Source organism: Rutidosis leptorrhynchoides, chromosome 6 (genome assembly GCF_046630445.1).
Source record: "Rutidosis leptorrhynchoides isolate AG116_Rl617_1_P2 chromosome 6, CSIRO_AGI_Rlap_v1, whole genome shotgun sequence".
Classification (NCBI taxonomy): domain Eukaryota; kingdom Viridiplantae; phylum Streptophyta; class Magnoliopsida; order Asterales; family Asteraceae; genus Rutidosis; species Rutidosis leptorrhynchoides.
The window spans coordinates 285,715,578-285,729,788 of NC_092338.1; positions in this window are offsets into that span (position 1 = coordinate 285,715,578).

Here is a 14,211-nt window from a genome sequence, read left to right on the forward strand (position 1 = left end):
CTAAACAGTCGGCTGAGGTTACCAGGCCTGTCAAGTCAAGCCATGCGATCGCATGGTTTGATAGTTAAAACCTCATGCAATCGCATGAGGTAGGATTTCGGGCCATGATCTGGACTGCTACAGTAACGGGCCAAGAGTGTTTTTATATTTTTTTTTTCTGTTTTTCTGTTTAAATAAAAATATTTATATAAAATTTATATTTTTACAAACTAAAATAAAAAAAAGAAACTTCATAAAACTTAAATATTTAACAAACTCTTAAATATATATATTTTTTTGTTTTTCTTTTTATATTTTTGAATATTTAAAACGTATTTTTACAAAATCGTATTTTTATAAAAGTAAACTAAAAATTAATAAAAAACTTTTTTTATATATATAGCGTTTCGCTTCCGGCATTTAAGCAAGAATGTTCCCCGGCAGCGGCGCCAAAAAATACTTGATGTGTGCGAGGAGGTGTATAAAATAGTTATTATTTTTACAAGGAAATACTATTAAATACGATACAATTTTACACAAGATTTTTATTTATTTATAGAATGGATATACCTAAACCTTGCTACAACACTTATAGGCAGTGTACCTAATCGTACAGTAGTGTAGTTTTTAGTAAGTCCGGTTCGTTCCATAGGAATCTTTTAAACAAGCTTAACGCTATATTTTTAACTTATAATTGTAAAAATACAAAAATATATATAAGTAGTATTATTATTATAAAAGGGGATTTTTACCGTTTAATGACCGGTTTGTCGATTTTTAAAACTTTAGTCGCAGTTAAAACCTAATGTAAAATATTAAAAATAAATATAACTTAATTTAAAGCGTAAAGTAAATAACTATAATGAAATTGCAATAAATAAAAGTGCAATAAAATAAAATTGCGATAATTAAAGAGTACGATAATTAAAAGTGCAATTAAATACAATGATAATAAATAAAAGTGCGATAATTAAAAGTGCAATTAAATATGAAATAAAGGAATTATGCTTATATACACTTTCATAATCATGATGTTTGATGTGTTGATTTTTAGTTTATTCCCATTGGTTAATTGTTCTTTGTCCTGGATTATTCAATATGTCCATATGGATTTGTCCATAATAGTCCATCAGTCATAATCATAAAATGCGGAAGTCTTCGTCAAATTATTCCTATTCCCGAAGTCAAATATTCCAACTAATTGGGGATTAGAATTGTAACAAGGTCTTAATACTTTGTTTAATAAATACGCCAGGTTATCGACTGCGTGTAAACCAAGGTTTTACTACTTTGTTAACAATTACACCAATTACCCTTAAATTTAATCCACCCCTATTTCAACAAGTCTATTAACTATTAATCCAGTTCCGTGTCCGGTAAAATGAACAATTATTGGTATTTATAGATATCCCGCCCACCGTGCCCAGTCAAGCGTATGTGGTTATATATAAATACGTCAAATTATAAGTCTATATATTAAATTAACGAGGTATCATTTAGTTAATATAAAGCCCATTAATAGCCCATAGTCTAATTTCCACAAGTGTCGTTCTTTTATCCAAACCCCAATTATGGTACAAAGCCCAATTACCCAATTTTAATATTTAGATCAACATCACGATTATTTCGGCATTAAATAAGCATAATAATAACTTAGCTACGAGACATTAATTTAAAAATAACATTAACCATAACTTACAGTGATTAAAAATAGCGTAGCGTTACACGGACAGAATTTCGACTTACACCCTTACGACATTCACTAACATACCCTTATTATTAGAATTTAAAATTAAAATTAAAATTATAATATATATTTATTTATTATACGTTGAGAGAAGAGAAGAAAAAGATGGATATAAACTGAGCCAAAACCGCGAAATTTATAGCATGTGGCCCTCCACTGTACACCATGCGATCGCATGGAAAATGTACTTCCAGGCCATGTGATCGCATGGCCACTTTTTCCAGCTCACATGAGCTTGTTTCTATCTTGCCGACGGTTTTAAATATATTATATAATATATAAATAATTTTAAGAATTATTTAAATGTTATATTATATTTATGTGCATAGTTGACTTGTAATTTTTAGTCCGTTGCATCGAGCATTGAGAGTTGACTTTGGTCCCGGTTTCGGATTTTCAAACGTCCTTTCGTACAATTTTAATATCTTGTATTTTGCATTTTGCGTCTTGTAATCATGTAATTTTGAGACGTTTCTCATCAATAATTTGAACCACTTTGATTGTACTTTGTACTTTTGAGCTTTTTGGTCGTTTGCGTCTTCAATTCATCGAATATGTCTTTTGTCTTCACCTTTTATTATTTAAATAAATATCACTTGTAAATAGAACAGTTGCAACTAAAATCTTGTCTTTCTTGAGGGATAATGCTATGAAATATATGTTTGTTTTTAGCATTATCAAATATTCCCACACTTGAGCGTTGCTTGTCCTCAAGCAATATAGTCTTGAAATAAAAATACTAGAATCACTTCTTTATTCTTCACCCTTTGTACATCAGTGATTTCTATAGGGCGGTATAGAAATCACTGATGTACAAAGTGTGAAGAATAAAGAAGTGATTCTAGTATTTTTATTTCAAGACTATATTGCTTGAGGACAATCAACGCTCAAGTGTGGGAATATTTGATAATGCTAAAAACGAACATATATTTCATAGCATTATCCCTCAAGAAAGACAAGCTTTTAGTTGCAACTGTTCTATTTACAAGTGATATTCATTTAAATAATAAACAGTGAAGACAAAAGACAGATTCGACGAATTGAAGATGCAAATGACCAAAAAGCTCAAAAGTACAAAGTACAATCAAAGTGGTTCAAATTATTGATGAGAAACGACTCAAAATTACAAGAGTACAAGACGCAAAACGCAAAATACAAGATATTAAAATTGTACGAAAGGACGTTTGAAAATCTAGAACCGGGACCAAAGTCAACTCTCAATGCTCGACGCAACGGACTAAAAATTACAAGTCAACTATGCACATAAATATAATATAATATTTAAATAATTCTTAAAATTATTTATATATTATATAATATATTTAAAACCGTCGGCAAGGTAGAAACAAGCTCATGTGAGCTGGAAAAAATGGCCATGCGATCGCATGGCCTTGAAGTACATTTTCCATGCGAGCGCATGGTGTACAGTGGAGGGCCACATGCTATAAATTTCACGGTTTTGGCTCAGTTTATATCCATCTTTTTCTTCTCTTCTCTCAACGTATAATAAATAAATATATATTATAATTTTAATTTTAATTTTAAATTCTAATAATAAGGGTATGTTAGTGAATGTTGTAAGGGTGTAAGTCGAAATTCTGTCCTTGTAACTCTACGCTGTTTTTAATCACTGTAAGTTATGGTTAATGTTATATTTAAATTAATGTCTCGTAGCTAATTTGTTATTATTATGCTTATTTAATGCCGAAATAATCATGATGTTGGGCTAAATATTAAAATTGAGTAATTGGGCTTTGTACCATAATTGGAGTTTGGTTAAAAGAACGACACTTGTGGAAATTAGACTATGGGCTATTAATGGGCTTTATATTAACTAAATGATACCTCTTTAATTTAATATATAGACTTATAATTTGACGTATTTATATATAACCACATACGTTTGACTGGGCACGGTGGGCGGGATATCTATAAATAGCAATAATTGTTCATTTTACCGGACACGGAACTGGATTAATAGTTAATAGACTTGTTGAAACAGGGGTGGATTACATTCAAGGGTAATTGGTGTAATTGTTAACAAAGTAGTAAAACCTTGGTTTACACGCAGTCGATAACCTAGTGTATTTATTAAACAAAGTATTAAGACCTTGTTACAATTCGAATCCCCAATTAGTTGGAATATTTGACTTCAGGAATAAGAATAATTTGACGAAGACTTCCGCATTTTATGATTATGACTGATGGACTATTATGGACAAATCCGTATGGACATATTGAATAATCCAGGACAAAGAACAATTAACCCATGGGAATAAACTAAAAACCAACACATCAAACATCATGATTATGAAAGTTTAAATAAGCATAATTCCTTTATTTCATATTTAATTTCACTTTTAATTATCGCACTTTTATTTATTGTCATTGTATTTAATTGCACTTTTAATTATCGTACTCTTTAATTATCGCAATTTTATTTTATCGCACTTTTATTTATCGCAATTTCATTATAGTTATTTACTTTACGATTTAAATTAAGTTATATTTATTTTTAATATTTTACATTAGGTTTTAACTGCGACTAAAGTTTTAAAAATCGACAAACCGGTCATTAAACGGTAAAAACCCCCTTTTATAATAATAATACTACTTATATATATTTTTGTATTTTTACAATTATAAGTTAAAAATATAGCGTTAAGCTTGTTTAAAAGATCCCTGTGGAACGAACCGGACTTACTAAAAACTACACTACTGTACGATTAGGTACACTGCCTATAAGTGTTGTAGCAAGGTTTAGGTATATTCATTCTATAAATAAATAAATATCTTGTGTAAAATTGTATCGTATTTAATAGTATTTCCTTGTAAAAATAATAACTATTTTATACTCCACCTCGCACACATCAAGTATTTTTTGGCACCGCTGTCGGGGAACATTCTTGCTTAAACGCCGGAAGCGAAACGCTATATATAAAAAAATATTTTTATTAATTTTTAGTTTACTTTTATAAAAATACGCTTTTGTAAAAATACGTTTTAAATATTCAAAAATATAAAAAGAAAAACAAAAAATATATATATATATATATATTTAAGAATTTGTTAAATATTTAAGTTTTATAATGTTTCTTTATTTTTATTTTAGTTTGTAAAAATATAAGTTTTATATAAATATTTTTATTTAAATAAAAAACAGAAAAAAAAAATAAAAACACTCTTGGCCCGTTACTGTAGCAGTCCAGATCATGGCCCGAAATCCTACCTCATGCGATCGCATGAGGTTTTAACTATCAAACCATGCGATCGCATGGCTTGACTTGACAGGCCTGGTAACCTCAGCCGACTGTTTAGGGTTTAGTTTAATTATAATTATTATAATTAAAACCCTAATTAGGGTTATATTTAATAATTATTTGTTTTAGTTTTTAATTAATTTGTATTATTAAGTGTAATTAGTTTTATAATTATATAAAAATTAATAGTTTTATAAAATAAATCATATAAAAATAATATTTTTATAAAAAATTGTACTTTTTACAACTTTAAGTTTATTTTTATATTTTTTATCTTTTTATTCGTTTTAGCGTAATATTTGTATTTTTCGTTCGTATTTAGTTTTAATTCATAGTTTTTGCCATAGTTATTTTTATTTCTAGATTTTTAGGCTTTGCCGTAAAATCCCTTAAGTGTTTTTCTTCTTCTTTAGACTAAGATTTAGGTGCTTTAGAAATTTGCGACGCCGTTTTATATATTTTAGTACCTTTTTAAATTATTGCCATTTGGGATATAGTTTTTCTTTTAAGCTTTAATATTTTTAGACGCAACTTTTAATTCTTAGTTTTTAGTTCCTTTTTACGTTTCGACGCGCTACTTTCTTATTTTTATTTTTCGACGCCAATTATTTTTTTCGACCTTTTTTTATTTTTTTTCGACGCGCTCTTTTTCTTTCTTATTTCTCACCGATCTAGTTTTTAGGACATAGAATTTTCTATTTCTTCTCTAAAATTTCTTTAAATTTCGACGAAAAATTATTTTAAGTGGTTAAATTGATAGACATCCAAATTTTCTGCTTTGTAGTAATAGTTGGATTTGTTAGTGGCTGAGTTGTGAGCTTCCGATTTAAAGGGTTCTGGCTCCCTGCTGCATCTATTGGCTATTCGAAACGTGGGCAAAAGCAGAAAAGTCTATTAATTTGATAACTTATATAATTTTTATCTTTTATAACTAATAAGATATTCAGTCAATGCACCGAGAAAAACGTTCACCACCTTTTGTACGTTCACCACCTGTAACTCGATCAAGACATCTAGCAAATATTGTCGCCGTTGATTTTTCTTTAGAATCGTCATCCAGTCGACCAAGTACTCCAATTCAAATTTCCGATAATCCATTTTTTGAACCCGACCTCACAATTGAGAATCCGGAGGATATTCAGGGACAATTCAGAGATCCTGAACCATTAATCTTTCCTCCGGAACCACCAATCATTCAAACAGAGATTGTTGAGGAACCTACCATTCAATCAGAATACTCTAGTAATTCAGATTCAACAAATTCGATCATGGAGAATCTGGAACCTCTAAGTATGGAAGACCGAATGAGGGCTAAATGCACTGGCCAAGGTCACGCAATTACTCAACCTGACATTAATGCGCCAGATTATGAAATCAAAGGACAAATCCTACACATGGTAACTAATCAATGCCAATTTAGTGGTGCGCCGAAGGAAGATCCAAATGAACATCTTCGTACCTTTAATAGGATCTGTACTCTATTTAAAATAAGAGAAGTTGAGGATGAACAGATATATCTCATGTTATTTCCCTGGACTTTAAAGGGAGAAGCCAAAGATTGGTTAGAATCGTTACCTGAAGGGGCGATTGATACATGGGATGTTTTAGTTGAAAAATTTCTTAAACAATTCTTTCCGGCATCTAAAGCCGTAAGACTTCAAGGAGAAATTGTTACGTTCACACAAAAGCCAAATGAAACTCTATATGAAGCGTGGACAAGATTTGGAAAGTTATTGAGAGGATGTCCGAAACATGGTTTAGACACCTGTCAAATAGTACAAATATTCTACCAAGGATGTGACATCACTACAAGGAAAGACATCGATATAGCAGCTGGTGGTTTCATTATGAAGAAAACAGCAACTGACGCTTATAAAATTATTGATAACACTGCTTCCCACTCACATGAGTGGCACCAAGAAAAAGATATCGTTAGATCATTTAAAGAGGCTAGAACCGATTCTAGCCATAACTTAGATTCCATTTCTGCAAAGATAGATGCTGTCGAGAGACGAATAGAAAATATGACTAAGGATATTCACTCAATACGAATTAGTTGTGAGCAGTGTGGAGGACCACATTTGACAAAAGATTATCTCAGTATTGAACTAACAATGGAATAAAGAGAGAATGTTTCATACATAAACCAAAGGCCTGGAAATAATTATCAGAATAATTATCAACCGCCAAGACCAATCTACAATCAAAACCAGAATTATAACCGAAATGTTCCATACAACAACCAACAAGGTCCTAGCAATCAACAAGTATCCAATAATACTTACAACCAGCAAAGACCTATTTTTCAAAATAAACCACCACAAACCGATGATAAAAAGCCAAATTTAGAAGATATGATGTCGAAGCTAGTTGAATCTCAAACACAGTTTTTCACATCTCAGAAATAAACCAATGAACAAAATGCTCAAACATTTAGAAATCAACAAGCTTCTATTCAAAATCTGGAACAAGAAGTAAGTAACCTAGCAAGGTTAATAGGTGAAAGAAAACCGGAAAGTTTACCTAGTGATACAAATACTAACCCCCGGAATGAAACAGCAAAAGCCATTACCACAAGAAGTGGTATTACACTTAAACCACCTGAAATACCTGTAATTTCTGATGAAGCTATTCCTACTCCACAAGAACCACAATCTGAACAAGATAAGGAAAAAGAACCGGTAGTTAAAAAGGTTAATGAAGATAACACAGTTAAGGCTAAACCTTATGTTAAATCATACCAACCACCACTTCCTTACCCTAGTAAAATGAGAAAAGAAAGACTTGAAGCCGAGCAATCCAAATTCTTGGATATGTTTAAACAAATAAATGTAAATCTTCCTTTCATTGATGTAATTTCAGGAATGCCTAGATATGCTAAATTTCTGAAAGATCTAATCACGAATAGAAAGAAAATGGAAGAACTCTCGGCTGTTACAATGAATGCTAATTGTTCTGCAGTGCTATTGAATAAGATACCAGAACAACTTTCAGATCCAGGAAGTTTCACAATTCCATGTTTTCTGGGTAGTCTTAGTTCAATAGAAGCATTGGCAGAGTTAGGTGCTAGTATAAATTTAATGCCCTATTCATTATACACTAAACTAGACCTTGGAGAATTGAAACCAACACGAATAAGTATACAACTAGCAGATAGATCAGTAAAATATCCTAGAGGGATAATGGAGAACATGCTAGTTAAAGTTGGTACTTTAGTATTTCCAGTAGATTTTGTTATTCTGGATATGGAAGAAGATTCTCGAGTTCCTCTCATATTAGGAAGACCATTCTTAAACACGGCTATAGCAATAATAGACGTGTTTGGTAAGAAACTGACCCTAAGTATAGAGGACGAGGGTGTTACCTTTTTAGTTGATAGAGCAATGCAACAATCGCAATCTGAGATGATATATGTTATTATATTCAAACTATAGATTCACATGCAGAATTGCTAGAAGAATTTCCAGAATTACAAGGAACAGGAGAATGTTCTTTAGGAGAAGGAACTGAACCAATTGATGAAACTGAAATGATAGCTACACTTATGGCTAATGGATATGAACCAACAATAGAAGAAATTCATATGCTAAAAGAGGAAGACAGATATCGATACAAATCATCGATAGAAGAACCACCGACATTAGAGTTAAAGCCAAATACGCTTATTTACATGGTGAATCTGAATTACCTGTAATAATATCATCTTCTCTTACTGAAAATGAAAAATCTCAACTCATTTCTGTGCTAAAAGCTCATAAACCAGCTATTGCATGGAAGATTCATGATATTAAAGGAATAAGTCCTTCGTATTGCACACATAAAATCCTTATGGAAGAAGGTCATAAAACATATGTGCAACGCCAACGAAGACTAATTCCTAATATGCAAGATGTTGTTAAGAAAGAAATTATTAAACTGCTTGATGCAGGTTTAATTTATCCAATTTTTGATAGTCCATGGGTAAGCCCAGTTCAATGCGTACCTAAGAAGGGTGGCATGACTGTCATCACAAATGAAAAAAATGAGCTTATTCCTACTAGGACTGTAACAGGATGGCGTGTTTGTATTGATTATAGAAAATCAAATGACGCCACCAGAAAAGATCACTTTCCCTTACCTTTCATTGATCAAATTTGGAAAGATTAGCCGGAAATAGTTACTATTGTTTTCTTGATGGTTTTTCCGGATACTTTCAAATTCTAATAGCACCTGAGGATCAAGAGAAAACCACATTCACGTGCCCTTATGGTACTTTTTCTTATAAACGCATGCCATTTGGACTTTGCAACGCCCCTGCAACCTTTTAAAGGTGTATGATGACAATTTTTCACGACATGATAGAAGAATGCATGGAAGTTTTCATGGATGACTTTTCAGTCTTCGGTGATACTTTTGAAACATGTCTAGTTAATCTTGAACGAATGCTTATTAGATGCGAACAATCAAATCTAGTGCTTAATTGGGAGAAATGCCATTTCATGGTTAAAGAAGGCATCGTTCTTGGACATAAAATTTCAAAGGAAGGAATTGAAGTGGATAGAGCTAAAGTAGATGTAATTGCTAAACTTCCACATCCCACTAATGTTAGAGAAGTTAGGAGTTTTCTAGGGCATGCCGGTTTTTACCGACGTTTCATAAAAGATTTTTCTAAAATTGCCACTTCTATGAACAAACTCCTAGAAAAGGATGCTCCATTCATCTTTTCAGATGAATGCATCAAATATTTTAATATTCTTAAAGAGAAACTCACTAATGCGCCGATCATGATAACTCCAAATTAGAATCTACCGTTTGAACTTATGTGCGATGAAAGTGATTTTGCAATGTGAGCCGTTTTAGACAAAGGATTGAAAAATGATTTCAACCTATTTATTATGCTAGTAAGACGTTACAAGGAGCACAAACGAATTACACAACTACAGAAAAAGAACTCCTTGCTATTGTCTTTGCTTTTGACAAATTTCGTTCATATCTCGTTCTAGCAAAAACGGTGGTCTATACCGACCATTCTGCTCTTAGATACCTATTTTCGAAAAAAGATGCTAAACCACGATTAATCCGTTGGATCTTACTCTTACAAGAGTTTGATATAGAAATCCAAGACAAAAAGGGAGCAGAAAATCTAGCAGCTGATCATCTTTCTCATCTTGAAAATCCCGAATTAGAAGTTCTAAATGAATCGGCCATACAAGACAACTTTCTTGATGAATATCTATTGAAGATAGATTATAATGAAATTCCATGGTTTGCAGACTATGCAAACTACTTAGTATGTGGATTTCTTGAAAAAGGATTATCGTACCAAAAACGAAATAAATTCTTTAGTGATATAAAACACTATTTCTGGGAAGACCCACATTTGTTTAAAAGTTGTCCCGATGGAATAATACGCCGATGTGTATTCAGGGATGAAGCTAGTCAAATCTTAAACTATTATCACACAGGACCAACAGGAGGGCATTATGGGCCTCAACTTACAGCAATAAAAGTTTATGATGCTGGATTCTATTGGCCTACAATTTTCAAAGACGCACACCTTCTTTTCAAATCCTGTGATGCTTGTCAAAGGGCCGAAAAAATAAGTCAATGTGATGAAATGCCACAAAATGTCATTTAAGTATGTGAAGTATTTGACGTTTGGGGTATTGACTTTATGGGTCCATTTCCAAAATCTCATAATAATCTCTACATTCTCGTTGCCATTGATTATGTATCTAAATGGGCGAAAGTACAAGCTCTCCCAACTAACGATGCACGAGTTGTAGTCAACTTTTTAAAACGTCTTTTTGCAAGGTTTGGAACACCGAAAGCTTTAATAAGTTGTAACAACCCAAACCAAACCACGACAATCCCCGTTAAATTTCACAACACAAAAAAAATTTCTGGTGCAGTTCATTTGCGCGGCGCGCCAGGTGGGTGCGCGGCGCGCCAAACCACCTGGACAGCCCGCTGTCCCCGGAAGTCAATTTAACGAAAATGTTTGACTAGTTCCCGACATTTTTAGCCAAAACGCTTTTAACCATAAATTCATATATATAAAACTAGCACGTTTAATTAATAAAATTGAGTTTACGAAGCGGGTCCCACAACGACCCATTTTACCACCTTAAGTACCGAAATACAATATTTGACCAAAAGACTTTTAATACAACAAAGCCGAGCATGGCGGTTGGGAATACGCTACCCAATCCTAAATGATCCAAAAGTGAGTCACTAAAGCAACTATGCACGTCTTCTAGTCCTCGCGCTTACCCGAGCCACCAATCCACATGCGATCTATAAAAAGGGTCAACAACGAGAGGGTAAGCTAATGCTTAGTGAATGATAATATACTACATACATATATATGTATAAAATGAATACGCCACGCAAAACAAATACCGCATATCGAAGCATCCAAGTATAAAGCATCTACACTAAGCATACCGTACGATCTAAGCAACGAGCTAAAGATACAACACAAACATGAGTCCACCAACGACAAAGTGAACATCGCCAAATAGCTACACCCGGAGGGTTAGCTACAACACAACAATACATTAATATATATATAACAATATAAACGAACAAGGTTAACCCCTTAACCACAAACACACGAACATTGGCCGAACAACCCGAGCCTTGTGAATTCGCACAACCCGAAATTCACTTCTCGACCATAAGATGACCGAACAACCCGAGTCATCATGAATCCGTACTACCCGAGATTCATTACCTCCAATAAGGTGACCGAACAACCCGAGTCACCATGAATCCGCACTACCCGAGATTCATTTCACAATACTAAAACCCACGGTCACGGGATTATAAAATCCACCACACAACCATATCAACCCTTCGCCATTAGGGTTATAACAACCAAATCACAACCAAGTGTGATAACGTGCACACAAACGTGTACTTCGCCAAAGATGGTCAACCAAGACGCACAAACGTGCCAATTGGACTCATACACAAGTCCTTCAAATCCACCTATATGTGAAGTGAGCTCTATAACCGAGAATCACTTCACCCGACCCGCACCCATCCTACACATACATATGCATATAGGATATTATCACTCACCTTGAAGTCTTAAAGAAAGCTTCCAAGTAAACCGCAACTCGCCGATGGAAAATACCTATTCCATTATCACAAATACCACAACACAATTAGATTGGATTCACAAATTAACCCAATTCGTCACTTAGTGCCATTTCGACCCAAATGCACTTCCAAGCACAAACCGTACCCAAACTAACCAATAATCACTAACACAAGTGAGAATGGTCCTAATATGCCAATTAAACCCGAACTCAAGTGTTAAACACGTGTCATACCCATTTAGACACTTAAACCCTAATTTTGACCCATAAAGGTCAAAATCTCATTCTCTACCAATTTTGACACCAAAACACATTTAACTCGGTTTAATATTCCAACTTAATTCATTTTAAGTTCATAAACCTCATTAAGTCACCAAATGGGTCATAATCACCACCAAACCCTAATTTGACCCAAAGTCACAATTAGTCAACCAAATACCCTAAAATGGTTTCCAATACTTCCATAATCACTAATCCAAGTGATTAAACTCATACACAAAGCCTAACCAAGGCCAAACCCTCATCCAACCCAAAACCCGCCAAGTGACAAGAATAACTAGTCACCATAAACCCATTTCATCATCTAAGAGGTTTTCACAACAAATCAAACTTAAACCCTAACTTGAATATCAAATCACAAGAATGAAATTCGGAGTTAGAACTTACCAATACTATCACCGCGTAGCCGAGAACGAAAGGAACAACTTTAAAACCCGAGCTTTTGCGAGAAATCCACTCCTTCTTCCCCAATCAAGCTCTCTCTCTCTAAACTCCCTTCTCTCTCTCTAGGTGTAAGTGTGTGAGTGAAAGAGGTGAAAATGAAGATAAGATTGCCCATGGATCAGTTTTGTGGCTCAAAACCCGGCCACCAAGTGAAATACCCATTTTACCCTTTTTAAAACACTTAAAAGAAAAAGGGGTCTGCCAGCTCGATTCTGCGCGGCGCTCACCAGGACCGCGCGGCGCGCAACATGCCTGTTCCAGCTTCTTTTGCTTTTTAACTAATACAAATAGCCAATGCAACCAGAACTCGAATGTTATAAGTACATAAGTATGTAATATAAATATTTGGGTCTTACAACTCTCCCCCACTTAGACTCGATCACGTCCTCGTGATCCTCGTCACTTAACCCAACGGACCTCACCTCACGGTCCTCGACGTAAGTCCCAAACCGACTTTCCTAAGCAATTCTTTCCAACGAATCGCCATCTACAACTTAATCGTCACCCGCGATTTCTCAAGTTCACAACCCGAGCACTAAACCATGCTCATTCCCCACCATCGAGGAAAACTCAACTAATCTCGTACCGGGATGTCAATCCCTTAGCATACTAATACCGAGTACAACTCTAAAAGCAACCAAGTCTCAACCTAAGGTCAACGACCCGAAACAATGAAGACCGAACCAAAAGAATCCTTACGGATACCACCAATCACGAATCATCCATTGTAGTGCGCAATACGACCCATACGCAACTACCGTAACAACACAATCCACGGTTAGAAACCGATAGCGCCCAAAGCGGCTATGGGAACACAAATCCCAAGGTGTACGAAATCGTCCATCGTCACACCCGTAACAAACATGTGAGCGAAACACGGCTATCGCATCACTAATCATACCACGTGGTCCTCACGACCCCACCATCGACGCATAAAACAACCGATAGTTCCCACAACATGGTCCTTACGACCCCACCATTGGTGTATCAAACAACCAATAGATTACAACTCAACATGGCCGAAACAACCCGAGCCAAAACACATATGGAGGATGGTCGAAACAACCCGAACCTTAGTGAATTCGCACAACCCGAAATCCACCAACCCGATCCCTATATCTCACAACGAAATGACCGCACAACCCGAGTCATCGTGAATACGCGCAAACCGATATTCACTACCACCGCCACATAGTATAACCGAGGATGGCCGTAAAACCCGAGCCTTAGTGAATCCGAACCACCCGACATTCACTACCTCAAACTATGAGCCCAACCAACAGGAACAATCGTACTACCCGAAATATTGTGAATACGAACAACCCGATATTCACGTCCCACAACACAACTCTCTTGATGAAGTTAGCGGACCCCGAAGGTCATGCTCCACCAATCTCAATACCGGATGAAGTCAGCG